Source organism: Primulina tabacum, chromosome 18 (genome assembly GCF_025594145.1).
Source record: "Primulina tabacum isolate GXHZ01 chromosome 18, ASM2559414v2, whole genome shotgun sequence".
NCBI lineage: Eukaryota > Viridiplantae > Streptophyta > Magnoliopsida > Lamiales > Gesneriaceae > Primulina > Primulina tabacum.
In genome coordinates this window covers 25564117-25580908 of record NC_134567.1, presented here as the reverse complement: position 1 = coordinate 25580908, position 16792 = coordinate 25564117, and positions in this window count along the sequence as shown.

Sequence of the window (16792 nt, the reverse complement as noted above, 5' to 3'; positions counted from 1 at the left end):
TAATATCATCCTAATGATACATTATGAATTAAGCACTATAATTCTTCATCCACACACGGTTAAATTTGTTACTAAAAAGAATTGACTCAAAATATTAGTACACGTATCCTTAATATCAACTGAACCCGTTGCATGCTTTTTCTGATCAAAATCAAAATAGAATTCTACTAGCTAGAAAATTAATCCGAAAAGTGGTGGACGGAAAGATGGAGATTTTGTGGTCACTTGCGTTAAAAAAATATTCCCTTTTTATTATTTAACCTGAATTCATGGCCAGGTTCAAGCACTCATATGTATTTAACTTTATTTTACGTTGAGGAAATGTGGTCCTCCGAAGCATATTGTGTCTTAGCTTCGATCTTCAACGTCATGCATGCAGTATTTCCTACAAGCCGGAAACTTGAATTCATATTTCTTTCTATTATCCAAACATAAATTCAACTTCTCTATAAATAGATACACAGCATGGTGAAATATAACATGAGGAAGAGTTAACTAAGAATCAGGTTTCCTCTCGAGTTTCCTCGAAACACTTCATTGAAAAGCTTCCGTGCTAGCTTCCCACTGAAGTGTTTGGGGGAACTCCGGTGGTCAACTGATATTTAAAGTAATGATGGGTTTTATCTAACTTTTTTCTTGACTTGAATGATGTATGTGACATGATATTCGGAGAGCAATATTTTGATATGTAATTTCCGGGCAAAAGAACGGGTAAAAGGACCTGTTTCTTCATTTATTTCTTTCCTTCTCATATTCATCCTATTGAAAGGCATATATTAATCATTCTTTTGAACAAGTTTGCTTAGTTTTTCCAGGCAACTATGGAAAAAAGGCAAAAAGATATTTCCCACAATTGCAGGTCCTGTCGCAGCATGAATGGCATATACAGGTCCCGTATGTATGACCGACCCGTGCAAACAAGACTCAGTTCACTATAGTCACAGCCCCGTGTGCAGCGTCATTGCTAGGATCAGCGTTGGTCCACAGAAACTGCCCTGTGTTGGCATCCATTGCCACCCATCCACCTGCTGTTGTGGTCTGAATGAATGGCTTGAGCGTGAAGGGGAGTCTATCACCATTTAAGATATTTTATAAACCCGTTTTCCATCCGTGGCAGCACCCCACACTCCTCCTCCTCCTTCCAGAGATCCAGGACCTGCTTTCTGTAGTATACAAGTAAAAAAAATAAACATACTTGAGCGCAGTGTCTGCTCCATGAGAAGATTCCTAATTATGTTCATTTGAGATCCATCAGGGCAAAGAAGCATTCTCCCTGGTCAATCTAAAAAAAATTAAAATTTCGCATGTAATATTTGTATAAATATAAGTTTCACTCCGACATCAATTCTACTATTCTCTAATTTCTAAACCATGCACAACGCTATATTCTTGTTCCGCCCCCGACTATAGCTATTCAAACTAGAAACATATCGTGTACCAAACTCTATATCACTTGTGTTTCGATCCAAACCCCACGCAAATCCATTTTTCTACACTGCCACCACAATTTCACGCCACTGCCCATTAATCGATAATATAGTCAGTAGCATTGCTGCCTCTCCAAAATCAGCATCCAGGGTCGGGCCTATGGGGTATCAGAGGGTTATCAGCTAGGTACCAGACACGTGAAATAAAAAACATCATAACCACCAAACTGATTAGTCCAAACAATCCTCTCTGAATAAATGTCAAACGCCAAGATGGAATCAAAGTGAATATCAGGCCCGAAACATGGATTGGGACCGGTTGGAGGCGGCGTTTGATTATTCAGTCGAGCCTTGCACTGTTGCAAAGACGAGGCCTCTTTTTATGTCAATGGAGGGGCTTCTGGTCTGCCACAAAATTTTTCCTGTTTTGATGTCCAGTTTTTCCTGTTTTAATTCATTTTCGAATGGATTTTAAACCACTAGAATTCCAAATGATTACCATTAGATGCATGTATCACATAATTAATGCTAATTCATTTGCCTAAATTAGTAGACTACTAGAGTCTGAATTTGTATTGAATCTTTATTAAATTCACCAACGTTGCATTCGATCGGATTTCAAAATTTCTAAATTTAGGGAGAATTTGAAATATACTAAATCGATACATAAACAACTTAAATGGAGAAGAAGGGATCTCAAATTCATAAGCATCCAAATTTCAAATCCTTTCATTTCAAATTTTAAATTAAATCACATTCCCAAGACATTAATTAACTCAAATGATTTGTATTAATTTTCTATCTTAATAAATAGCTCAATCCAAATGCATTCTTGGAGATCAAGACCTAACATGGTTGATCATTAATTGCTTAATGTGTACTACCTCAGTCTCAATTATATAGTCATGTTTGTATTTCATACAAATTAAGAAATTCATTGGAAATATCAATTATACAAACAACTCTCCAATTTTACCTTTATTTAATAAATTCTTATATAAATAGTTGTTATCTTTGAAATATTTATTTAATTACAAGATAGAATAGAAAAGAGCATGTATGTTATGAGAGAATGTCATTGATTTATATCCGTGCGATGGGTCGACTCAATCAATATTTATAATAAAAAATAATACTTTTGAAATATTAAGTAATACATTTTCAATGGCCGGGTCAGGTAGGAGATCATCTAACAAAATTGACCTACGAGACAGTGTCATATAAATTTTTGTGATTAAGAAGTGGTGCCTCACGAGGCAAGGAGTTTTTTTGTATGCAGCAGGGGCATGGTTAAGCATGACAATAGATATGTCGTATTTAAACTCATCCTTGTATTAATCTGTATCGTTCTTGGTAGGTTAAACTCGATTAAGCAAGTTTCGAACGAATTTGTAAGTGTTGTCTTGTTGCCATCCATAGGCGGCTACGCCTTCCTCCCTCAAATTTTTTTTGATCTTTTTTAATAAAATTTGTGGATGAGGCGACACTTTTTCAAAAGAAAAAATTGGTGTTACAAAATTTTAAATACAAAAATATAAAAACAAATATTCTTCAAAATTTTTTGGGATAATCCTTAATTGCATCCCTAAATTTTGTCCTTCTTTTTTGTTTTGTCCCTCTAGTTTCACAAACACCATTTTTTTACATTGTGTCTTATATGAGTCACTGTCGTTATCTTTGGCATTAAATTCCGACGAAGTTCGAACGTTAAGTGCACATGAGTCCATTCCTCCCCAAATTAAACGTCTAACAACCCTAACCCTAATTATTCCGTAATGTTCTTCCTACAAAATTCCTCTCCCAAGACGACAATATCTTCCCCGATCTCAGCCTGCAACGCAGAGGAACACACTAACTTACATTTTAAAAATTTTAATAATCAATTTTTTTGAAATATTACTTTCATGACCCAAACAAAAACGTCTAGTTCCGATCCCACACTGACAATTTAATTTTTTTTAAAAAAATCATTTATAGACACACCTTCTAGCGACGATCTAGGCACTGGAAAAAGTTCACAATACATTATATTAATGTTCATGTATAAAACACAATTTAATAAATTTTTTTAAATTTGAGAAGAAAATTTGCTCATAATTACTATGTAATCAAGCAAGCAATCTTTGAATTCAAAGCCACCTAAATTTGAATTCAAAGAACACCATTTTTGAATTATAAACACATGTGTTAATTAGTCAAAAATTATGAGGTAAGCCATGATGTTTTAATTTTGTTTTCTTCCCTAAACTTTACCTATAAATACCCATCCATTCTTCATCTCAAAAACACACCAAAACACAAAATCCTCTCATCTACAATCATAAGTGTAGAAGTGAGATAAAGGATTTAGTGTGAGATTTCTTAAGGAGTGTTTATCCTTGGAATGAATAGGATTAGTGGAGAGAAAGTAAGTGTTCAAATCAGAGTGTTCTGATTGAAATACTTTGTATTCTCAATTCTCTTGTCTTCTTTGTTATTAATAAAGAAGTGATCTCCTTGAGAGGTTTAGAGTGGACGTAGCCCAATCTTAGGGGTGAACCACCATAAATATTGGTGTCCATCTTATTCATTGTTGATATCACTTATGATGTTCCGCTGCGATGTTACCTCGTTTATTTCCCTGATATCCCAACAACTGGTATCAGAGATAGATTCTCAAATACTATACGAAGTCCTCGTATGCTCTGTGGTTGCAGCTTAGTCTGAACTTCCACATCAGAAAAGGCTTTCTAGACAGTATTAGGGAAGTGGTTCTTTTGTGTTCAGGCTTTGACGATTAATTCGTTGGTAACAGTCACAAAAGATGGAGGTACGCACAAGCAAGATGATTAGCCTTAATGGCTCTAATTATCAAATTCGGAAAAGTAAGATGAAAGATCTTCTATTCGTCACCAAGATGCACCTACCGGTGTTCAGCGAGTCTAAACCAGATGATAAATCAGATGCCGAATGGAACTTCGAGCACGAGCAAGTCTGTGGGTATATCCGACAATTTGTCGATGACAACGTATACAATCATATTTGTAATGAGACACATGCTCGTACACTTTGGACAAAGTTGGAGACACTATATGCCTCCAAAAGTGGCAATAACAAATTGTTCTATTTGAGCAAGCTTGTCCAGGTTCGATACAAAGAAAGGAACTTTGGTTGCAGATCATCTGAACGAGATTCAAGGATTCGTGGAAGCAGTTATCAAGTATGAGCATAAAACTTGATGACGAGGTGATAGCTCTGATTGTGCTAGCTTCATTGCCAGAGTCTTGGGAGACTCTGAAAGTATCACTCACGAACACAACACCAGGAGGAGTCGTGAGTATGGACTTCATCAAGAGTGGCATCTTGAATGAAGAGATGAGGCGGAGATCTCAAGGTTCCTCTACCTCACAGTCAGATGTTTTGGCTTCTGAGTCAAGGGGTAGAAGCAAGATCAAGAAAAACACAAATCAGAAGCCAAGAAGAAGCAAGTCCTCGGGGAGATATGCCAACATAAAGTGTTATCGCTTTGGAGAAAACAAACATATTAAAAAAATACTGCCGAAAACCGAAAGACAAACATGAAACCGATGATGAGCAAACAAACATCATTGATGAATTCAATGTTGTTCACGAGCTAGAGCAGGAGTCCGTAAATTTGGCAACTCAAGTAACTAGTTGGGTGATCGATAGTGGAGCAACAGTCCACGTCACATCTCGAAGAGAATGCTTTACATCCTATAAACAAGGGGACTTTGGTGTGGTGAGGATGGGGAATAACGACTTATCGAGAGTCGTGGGAAAAGGAGATGTGAGCTTGACTACCGTAGATGGCTCTACACTGATCCTGAAAGACGTCAGGCATGTGCCAGATATGCGCCTGAGTCTGATATCGGTCGAAAGACTCGATGAAGAAGGTTTCTGTACAACCTTCCGAAATGGGGTTTTGTAAGATTTCAAGAGGATCACTTGTGGTGGCAAAAGGATTAAAGATGTCAAAGCTATATGTAGTTCAAGAAAATCATTCTGAAGGAGTGAACTACGCAGGGGAAGAAAACTCAACAGAGTTGTGGCACCGACGTCTTGGTCACATAAATGAAAAGAATCTTACACGCCTTGTGAGCAAGCAAGTTCTGCCCGGTATAAAGCAGGTCCATATGAAACAATGCACAAACTGCTTAGCCGGAAAACAAAACAGAATATCATTCAAAAGTTCACCTCCTAGCAGAGCCGATAAAATTTTAGATCTGGTGCACTCAGATCTATGTGGTCCGATGCCATTGTCGCTCTTAGGAGCGAGGTACTGGGTAACTTTTATCGATGATCATTCTCGGAAAATTTGGGTGTGGACACTCAAAACCAAGGACCAAGTTGCGGAAACGTTCAACAAGTTTCTAAACTTGGTTGAACGGCAAACATGCATTAAACTCAAATGTATTCGAACAGATAATGGAGGAGAATATATTGGAATCTTTGATGAGATATGCAAAAGGAACGGAATCAGACATCAAACAACACCACCAAAGACATCACAACTCAATGGATTAGCTGAGAGGATGAATAGAACTTTGGCAGAAAGAGTCAGAAGCATGCTCTCACATGCAAAGCTGACTAAGGAATTTTGGGGTGAGGCCGTGGTTGCTGCTGCATATATATTGAATCGCTCACCTTGTGTTCCTCTCAATTATGATGTCCCGGACCAGGTGTGGCAAGGCAAAGAAGTTTCCTATAATCATTTGCGGGTATTTGGCTGTGTTGCTAATGTTCATATACCAAAGGATGAAATACAGAAGTTGGATGTCAAAACAAAAAAGTGCATATTTATAGGCTATGGCGAGGATCAACTTGGTTACAAGTTTTATAATACAGATCTCAACAAGCCTATAAAAATTCGTGATGCCATATTTCAGGAGAATGAATTCTTGGAGACTGCGGAAAAGGAGAATTCTGGATCTGAACAAGATCTGGAATGGTGGCCTTCAACGGTAAATCCACAATCGGTTGAAGATGAAGAATTGCATAACGATCATGAGGATGATGATGAGATCCGTGTTCACAGTGAACCACCTGCAGAAAGTTCTCGTGGTGCAATAACCACACGTTCTGGAAGAGAAGTGCAACCCTCAACCAGATATTCCTCAAATGAAAATATCATGCTAACTGACGGGGGAGAAACAGAGAGCTTCGAGGAAGCTATTAGAACACAAGGATAAGTGGATGGAGGCTATGCAAGAAGAAATGCAATCATTGCATGATAATGAGACGTTTGAGCTGGTGAAGTTGCCGAAAGGCAAGAAAGCTTTGAAGAATAAGTGGGTGTTCAGATTGAAGCACGAAGAACACAGTATTCAACCAAGATTCAAAGCTAGGATTGTCGTCAAAGGTTTCGGACAGAAACATGGGGTCAAATTTGACGAAATATATTCACCTGTGGTGAAGATGACATCCATACGGATTGTGCTAGGGTTAGCAGCAGAGCTCGATCTGGAGGTGGAACAAATGGATGTCAAGACCGCATTCCTTCATGGGGTTTTGGAGGAAGAAATCTACATGGAGCAACCAGAGGGGTTTGCAGAGAAGGGGAAAGAGGATCTCATGTGCAGATTAAAAAAGAGTTTGTATGGTCTCAAGCAAGCACCAAGACAGTGGTACAAGAAGTTTGAATCGATAATAAGTCAACAGGGATTCAAGAAAACCACTGCAGACCATTGTGTGTTTGTCAAAGATACCTCTGATGATGATTTGATGGTGCTTCTGCTCTATGTAGATGACATGTTGATTGTTGGCAAAGATGCTTCTGAAATCAAAGGCCTAAAGAAGCAATTAAGCAAGACTTTTTCTATGAAAGACTTGGGGCCAGCAAAAAGAATTATTGGCATGGAAATCCATCGAGACAGGTATGCCAAGAAGACCTGGTTGTCGCAGGAAAAGTATATCGAGAAGGTACTTCAGAGATTCAACATGGACCAGGCCAAAGCGGTTGGATGTCCTCTTGCCAACCACTTCAAGTTGAACTCAAAACAGAGTCCTGTTACAGAGGATGAGGAAGAAGAAATGAAAGGTGTTCCATATGCTTCAGCTGTTGGAAGTCTGATGTATGCCATGGTATGTACTCGGCCGGATTTAGCTCATTCAGTAGGTGTAGTGAGTAGATTCCTTTCAAAACCGGGAAAGGAACATTGGGCTGCAGTAAAATGGATATTCAGATATCTACGGGGAACCTCTAAACATAGATTGAGTTTTGGAGGATCCAGACTTGAGCTTGTAGGTTACACAGATGCAGATATGACAGGAGATGTTTACTCCCGAAAATCCACATCAGGATACATGATTACATTTGCAGGGGGAGCTGTGTCATGGCAGTCAAAGTTGCAAAAGTGTGTAGCATTATCAACCACTGAAGCGGAGTTCATTGCAGCAACTGAGGCATGCAAGGAAATGTTATGGATGAAAGGGTTTTTGGAGGAATTAAGTTTTGTGCAAGATCAATACAAATTATTTTGTGACAGTCAGAGTGCAATTCATCTTGGAAAGAATCCTTCAATGCATTCAAGATCAAAGCATATTGATGTTCGCTATCATTGGATACGGGATGTATTGGATAAGAAATTGTTAAAGCTTGAAAAGATTCACACTGATGAAAATGGATCTGATATGATGACCAAGACATTGCCGAAATGGAAGTTGGAATACTGTAGAGCTGTTGCAGGTTTGATCGAATTCACAAAATGGGCTTGAGGGGGAGAATTGCTATGTAGTCAAGCAAGCAATCTTTGAATTCAAAGCCACCTAAATTTGAATTCAAAGAACACCATTTTTGAATTATAAACACATGTGTTGATTAGTCAAAAATTATGAGGTAAGCCATGATGTTTTAATTTTGTTTTCTTCCCTAAAAACTTCACCTATAAATACCCATCCATTCTTCATTCAAAAACACACCAACATAAGTGTAGAAGTGAGATAAAGGATTTAGTGTGAGATTTCTTAAGGAGTGTTTATCCTTGGAAGGAATAGGATTAGTGGAGAGAAAGTGAGTGTTAAAATCAGAGTGTTCTGAGTGAAATACTTTGTATTCTCAATTCTCTTGTCTTCTTTGTTATTAATAAAGAAGTGATCTCCTTGAGAGGTTTAGAGTGGACGTAGCCCAATCTTGGGGGTGAACCACTATAAATATTGGTGTCCATCTTATTCATTGTTGATATCACTTATGATGTTCCGCTGCGATGTTACCTCGTTTATTTCCCTGATATCCCAACAATAATATGGTCGAGTACATTCATAAAGGTAAGGAAAAGCTATTCCAAAGTTGACAATGAAAACGAAGGAATAGTACAGACAAGGTGTTTAGCCCAAATATTTGAAGTTCAATAAAAATAAAAACCCTATCAGACATGAAGGTCCATATGGTGCTAAGTCCAGGAGAATTATGGTTGGCCCAGGGAAAAGCACGATGGATCATTACACGACGTGGAAATCGTGGGGAGATCGTGGAATGTGGCTGAAACTCCCCCGTTGAGGGTGACAAAAGCAGAAGGAGGAATCAGAAAAACCCCCCGACAAAATTCACAAAAAATCCATAACAAACTCTCTGCAGAATTTCTCTCATTTGTCTGTTGTTTACTTCTATTTGCAGCAATCTTCTTCCATAGATTTTTAGTATGTCCATCCACGTTTCATGTAAAACCTTTGTTCGAATTTATAACAGCATAATGAATGTTGATGTTGTTTATGGATTCCACCTTTAATTTCATTATATTCCTCATTCCGTGTTCATATTTTTGGAGCCATTTCGAGGGAATTAGAACGAACGATCAAATCGAGAATCGCAACGTTTGATAAAAAAGTCAGGTTATTCTACAATTTTGGCACGAACACGTGCCTGGCATGCCCCGCAAATTTTCGAGACAAACAAGTTGGCACGCCCAGTGGGACCCAATGCCTCCAAAGCGTACTGAGAAGAGTGAAGGAATTCCTCCATCAATGGGGAAAGGTCATCGCTCACAAGAAGAGTTTCAGGAAACTGATGCAGATGGAAGAACGGTGGAAAGACTAGTACACAAGTTCGAGGAAGAGAATATGAAGGAAGGAATTGATGTTTCTGGTGGTGGTGGGCCTTCGTTGAACTTTATGTTGGCCATGGAGAAAAATATCCGCAGTGATCTCAGAGAAATGACCCAAACTTTCTCTAATGTCATGATAGAATTTGTGGCAGAAGTGAAGGAATAGAGGAAGTCTGCAAAGGGAGAGGCTGTTACACCAGAAAATGTTAAACTTCAAGAAACTGACGTTAAATTGCTGAAAGATCAAGGCCAAGGATCTAGGATTTCTCAAGCAGGTGAAAATCGTCGCTTGGGGGAAGCACGAATTCCTAAATCTGCCAAGGAAGGGAGATACACTCCTCCACACAAAAGGGATGAGGAGTTGAGGTTGAAATTCCAAAACTGTAGCAACAGTAAACAAATGGCTGGCAACGTGTTCTCTGTGACGTCTCCTAACTTACATCCAGGGATGTATGTTGTTGGGGGAATGCGTGGATATTCAGCGCCAGGTTCGGGGAATAACACTCGGGGGGCAATCTATCCTCCTCACCAGTTAAGACAAATTCCAGTGTTGGATTTTGAGATGGTACGTGATGTGATTCAAGAGTTGTATGGCCCAGGAGTGAGGCCAATCAACCGACCAGAATTCCATAAACCGTATCCTGATATTGTGGATCATGATAACCCTTACCCAAATGGATACCGCATTCCAGACTTCACGTTATACTCTGGGGAAGATGGCCAATCTAGTGTGGAATATGTGGCAAGGTTTACGATACAGTGTAGGGGAACTAGCAAATTTGGATAACTTTTCCAACTACAAGCTGCGTTTGTTTCTCAATTCATTGACTAGCACTGCGTTTACTTGGTATTCCACACTGCCTCGGAATTCTATTATGACTTGGCATGACATGGAACGCCAATTCCATACACAATTCTTCAAAACAGTACATGGGATTAGTGTAGCGGAATTGTCAAGGGTGGTCCAAAAATCGGGGGAATCCGTTGATGATTTCATTTTTAATTCAAGAAAGTGAGAAGTAGATGTCGAGTGCTCCTTCCTGAATCAGAGTATGTGAAGATAGCACAGCGAGAGCTTGATTTTGAACTTAGAAAGAAGTTCCAAGGGATGGAATTCCGCGATTTTCATGAGCTTGCTGCCAAAGTATCGGAATATGAGGAATTGTTGCGGGAAGAGAGTCATAAAAGACAATCTACAATGGGCTCTTACTTCCAAGAAGTGGAGGAAGTTACGTTGGCAGAAGTGGTAAATTCCGGGTCACACACTGTCTCTTTCTTAAAACGCAAGAGTGAAGAATCTGCCAAGAAAAACATTCCTCAAGTGCAAACACCCTATACTTTCGATGCATCAAAGACGGAGGAAATTTTCAATCACTTAGTGAAGAAAAAGTTTATAACATTCCCCTCAGATCACAAGCTGTCCACCAGGGAGGGGTTAAAAGGAAGAGATCACTGTAAGTACCACAATTCCTTCAACCATAATACTAATGCTTGTTGGGATTTCAAGAATGTCTTGCATGAAAGAATCAATAAGGGGATCCTGAAATTTCCTGAGAAGAAAGAAACAATGATAGTGGATGAAGATCCCTTTCCTCCGGTGGCCAATGTGAATGTAAACAACACTGACTTACGTTTCTTAATCAACGAGAGGAGAAGGAATGGGAGTGGGCACATGTCCATTAAACCAAGACTTACCGTAAAAAAGTGTTGGGTGCCTCGAAAAATGATATTTGAGGCCAAAGAGAAGAAGACAGAAGCTGCTCATGGAAGAGACAGCTATTACAGTGGGGGCGGCCTGCATTATACTGGGAGGAATATGAGATATAACAGGGAATCCATGGCCAAAAGACCGGAGAACCAATACCTCAGAAGGAGCTCACGTTCTTGGTCGGTGAATAGCGAGAGAAAAAATGACCTACAGTTGGTCCAGAAGATAATCCAAAGGCCAGCACCTTTAGGCTCTGATAGAAAATATGAAAGGAAACCTCGTTTTGTTGTTCCTCCCAGAGCAATCCCCGATGGCATATGGAAGCGGGTAGAACATCCAAAGTTCCCAAAACCTCTTTCTAGGACCCAAAAATGACGTTTGTTGAGAGAAAAAGCTGCTGATCGCAGATCTAAGTTGGGGGAATCACTCAGAGAGAAGAAAAAAAAATTTGGGAGGAAGGCTACTAAAGGTAGCGAGGAAAAAAAGTTACAAATGAAGGATTTAATCTTAGCTCCGCTCAGATGAAAGATCGACAGCCGGAGACAGATGTTTTATAAAGATGAAAAAGATGGGAAGTATTGTACAAAGTAGGCTGGATGGCCACTTTGGTTAATTTTGTCATATTGGCCTATAAGAAGTTTATGTAAATATGTGAGGAATATGCTTTTAAGCCATTCTTTGCTGAACTTGTTTGTAAATAATGATGGAGCATCTGTGAATAAATAAAAATAAGTGCTCATGGAATCCGCTATAGTTGATAAATTTTGGGGATGAATATTTGTTGTGTTAGTTGGTCAAATTGATGACAAAATGAATTTCGTTCAGTGCATGTCTTGGAACCTTGGGGAGCATTATTTGAAAAATGTTGTTCAACTGTTGGTTGGTAACAAACAGAGTTGACCCGCAATGTTTGCGTCAATGTTGAAGAAAACAGGCTTTTGGCCGTTTTTTTTTTAGTTTTTAGAAAAATTTTGGCAGAATTTCCTTTATAAATGTGATATGCCAAAATTGTAAACACCTGCAAATATATCACAAGCAACATATACAAGAACAACAATGCATTTTCCCAACAAAGTTTGGCTTTCAAGCCACTTTCTCAACTCTACACATCAGAAAAAATACTTGGCAAATCATGGTAAACAAGTGTAAAAACATACACCTACTGTCCCTAGCCTACATATTTTATTTCCTCTCGATGTGTCTGACACTCCTCCATACATATATGCTCAGCCGGTTGCAGAGATATTCATCAAAGCTTGGTAATTTTCTTTTTGATAGGCCAGCGACACTACCACGGGGAATTTTCATTTCTATTGGTCTTTAAGATATTTTCTTGTATTGGCCTTTGAGATAAATTCTCGATTTCTCCAACTATGTTCCTGCGAAATAAATGGGACCAAGTGATGAATAACAAAGTGTTGATCAGCAAACTATGAATGCTCAAATAATAATACAACATAACAGCGAGGAAGAAGAGCATCTACTAAGCAGGATGGAAGATGACCAAGTGAATGACAGTTGGATGATTTATATATACCTCATTTCCATCTTCTGAAATCCATCAGACTCTGCCATCTCAATCAGATCTAATTTATACAGTGCTAGCTAATGATTTGGGCAAAAGAAGAGCAACTCGTGTGGTTGTGTTCTCAATATGAAGATTACAGAAGTTGCACTAGCCAAAGGCCAAGTTCTGAATATGCACAACAAGGTAGCACCTTTGTTGAAGTGCAACACCCATTGTTACTTATCAAAAATTCATTCAGACATATTCACAAACATCTTGCATGCAGCATGAAATGTGACATATTCTACAATATTTTTGTGATGGAGGATTGAGAAAGATGGTTAAATATACCTACCTTGAGAAGGTGTGGTTTGATGTCAAGGAGATTGATGATGGCAACTTTCAGAAACTGGGATGACATCACAAAGTCGATGGAGTGGCAACTTCTTCGGGAAAATCGGTGGGCACCGATGGAGGTTTGGGGGAAGTGAGAAAGAAAGAGATAAAGAAGGGTTTAAGGAAAGTGAGAGGAATTAAGGGGTTCAGGGAATGCACACTTGGATTTAACCCGATGGAAGAAAAACATGTGTCTCGGTCAATTCATATTCAAATCCATAGAACCAATCCTTTCAAAACCATATGACTGTACGTGATCTTTAAATAGCCAACTGGGCCAAATTGGTCAAAGTAGCCAAATAGCCAAATTAGCCATTGACCCAAATTGGCTAGGGGGCAGTTGTTTAGCCCAAATATTTGAAGTTCAATAAAAATAAAAACTCATCAGACATGAAGGCCCAAATGGTGCTAAGTTCAGGAGAATTATGGTTGGCCCAGAGAAAAGCACGATGGACCATTACACGACGTGGAAATCGTGGGGAGATCGTGGAATGTGGCTGAAACTCCCCCGTGGAGGGTGACAAAAGCAGAAGGAGGAATCAGAAAAAAACCCCGACAAAATTCACAAAAAATCCATAGCAAACTCTCTGCAGAATTTCTCTCATTTGTCTGTTGTTTACTTCTATTTGCAGCAATCTTCTTCCATAGATTTTTAGTATGTCCATCCACGTTTCATGTAAAACCTTTGTTCGAATTTATAACAGCATAATGAATGTTGATGTTGTTTATGGATTCCACCTTTAATTTCATTATATTCCTCATTCCGTGTTCATATTTTTGGATCCATTTCGAGGGAATTAGAACGAACGATCAAATCGAGAATCGCAACGTTTGATAAAGAAGTCAGGTTATTCTACAATTTTGGCACGAACACGTGCCTGGCAAGCCCCGCAAATTTTCGAGACAAACACAAGGTAACAAAAGTAGCAGCAGTACTGATGATAAGAATGTACGTGTTCGATTCTCCACCCTAATTAGCAAGCTCCACATTCCCGCGATCACATCCAGATTCATTCTCCCGAGGGTTACCCTGCTCATCAGAGACGGAGCCAAAGGTAGATCCCCTCAATTTTTTAATTTCATTAATTAGATACATCAAAAATTAATTATATTTTTTTCACCTTCCTCCTGATATTTGTTTTCGTCCCTCCAGAATTTGTAAGTTTTTTTTTGTTCCCTCGACATCTATTTTCTGGCTCCGTCTTTGCTGCAACTTGCATAAACATTACAGTTTTAAAAAAAAAAAATTAAATGGTGAGACCCTGTTTACATTATATGTGTGTGTATATATATATATTAATGCATATGCATGCAACTCAACATGAGATATGAACCAGGTGTTCCCCAGAGTTCTCCTCAACACTTCATGGCGGTGGGATTTAGGCGTATGCAGATGGATCCTGAAGTGTTTGGGGGAACTTCGGGGCTCACTTGGTGGCCATAACCATATACATAATTAGGTTTTTATTCCAGTTTTTCCTCTTTTCTTTTCTGTGTCGGTTCGTTCCTTCTTCCCCTTCTTTTTTCCTGTGCGGACGACAAAGATTCAATCCACTGAAAACTGTAAACGTGTATTATAAGCCACGGATCATTACTCTCGTAAACAATTTTACAATGTTACCAAAAATTAAAGGAAAAAAACTAGCAACCATCCAGCGGTTGTCGGCCGTTCATTGCCCATGCAGGAAGTGCCTGCACGGGTAGGTTGAAACAAACCGTTGTCCAAGTAATTATGCTTCAAACAGAAACTTTGATTATTTAGATCACCCACCGCAGCGAAACACCAACCCTCGGTTTCCCAATCGGCGGGGATCATGGTTACTTCATTCGAATTTAAATATCGGTTTATTTTTCTTTCGTTGCACATGATAACATGAGATACTAATACAATTACAGTAAATTAATGTATGTTTAATATTGTGGATTCATTTTTTTAGCATGACATATTTAAAAAAAATTACATTTTTCTTGGCGTAGCTTTTAAGTCTTTATTTTTTGGTCGTGCTATTGGTTAATTTATAATCTTAGTTACCTAATTTGCCTTCTTTTTTATTTTAGTATTTTTCATCGGAGTACTAAAGTGAAAAGTGACGCCATGAACTAATGACATAAAATTGAAAAAATGATCACATGACATCAGCACACCAATAAAAATAATAAAGTGGAAAATAAATATTAATTAGTGAATTAAAAATGTGAATTGATTAGTAACATGACAAAAAATGTTAAATGTGTATGTTGCAAAATCAAAAATATAATTTCTAACTGGCTAATAAAATTTTATCATATGTTAATTTACAACCATCACAAAAATGACGTAGATCCACGGAAATCATACATGTTACCATAAGATCATAATAATAAACACTCATTATATGATCAAAACTTATTTATAGAACATATTCATAAATTAATAAATATTATTTTTCATTTATATTTTAAAATATATAAAAATATTGCATAAAAATACATTTTTATTCATAAAATGTTTTTTACAAGCTTCATATTCATCAAAAATTTAAATCGGTTGTACTAGTATATTTATATAAGGAAAATCACATTTTTGGTCATTAGTTTGCACTTTATTATTTTTAGTCTTGTTGTGAATTTACAATTAATCATATAACTAACATGTTTTTTTTTTTCATTTTTTATCCTTGAATTTGTATTCTTTTTATTTTTTTCTTTTTATACCGACAAACATATCAAAATATGACCAAATGCGGAAAAAAATACAATTTACAGAACTAAAAATAAAAATTGTTAGGATCGATTAGGGAGATCATCGTTGAGCTACGATAAATCGGTTCTTGAAGTATTGAACACTGATGAATTAAATAGAGTTTAGTTTTCAAACCAAGTGGAAGACACTCAAAATATTCCTTCGTAGAAACTGATTAAATATTTTTGTAAAACATTCAAGATATATGCAAGTAGAATGAGTAAAAATATTTTATCAAACACTTAGTATGCAATATTTTCGTATTTGAAGAACACATAAAATGCTTCAACAATGCATCTTTAAAAACAATAGAAATGATAAGTAAATGCAATAAATAAATAGACATAATTTGTTTATGGATGTTCAGAGATTAACAACTCCTGCGTAACCCATTTTTCCTCTTGGGAAGGATCTACTAGAAGACTTTGATTTATACAATACCTTGTACAAACTCATTTCAACTTAGGACTTATCCATTGCCTAATTGAAACTCCTAGCACACTCTAAATTGTAGGGCGCAACCTCATAGTCCGCATAATGTTTAATGTCTCTGATGCCAAGAGTACAAACACAATTTTTAATGTCTTTGTGTGAAGACTCACTCAACTAAACTTTGAATTTCAACTCTCTTGTATATGTGTGAGTGATTTTTTGTGAGAAATTTATCATTTAAACTGTACATCTCAAATATATTCTGTAAAGGCCTAGAAATCTTTACTTGAAAATTTGCGAAAAATTAAAAATTTTCTTTTAAATAATTAAAAAGTCTCATTCATAGATAAACTGACAAAAAAAATGTTAAACGTTTAAAATAGCAGCGGAAGAATTTTATGTTTTGCAAAGTAACAATTTAAAATAATTCAACAAGAGATAAAATGTTTGAGCATAAAAATCGTAAGTGCTGAAAATGAGATCCTCGGGTTCCACTACTGCCGGCCCAAGCTAGCTCACTGGTCCCCGCCCTCGGTCCCGACATCATCAATACCTATACCT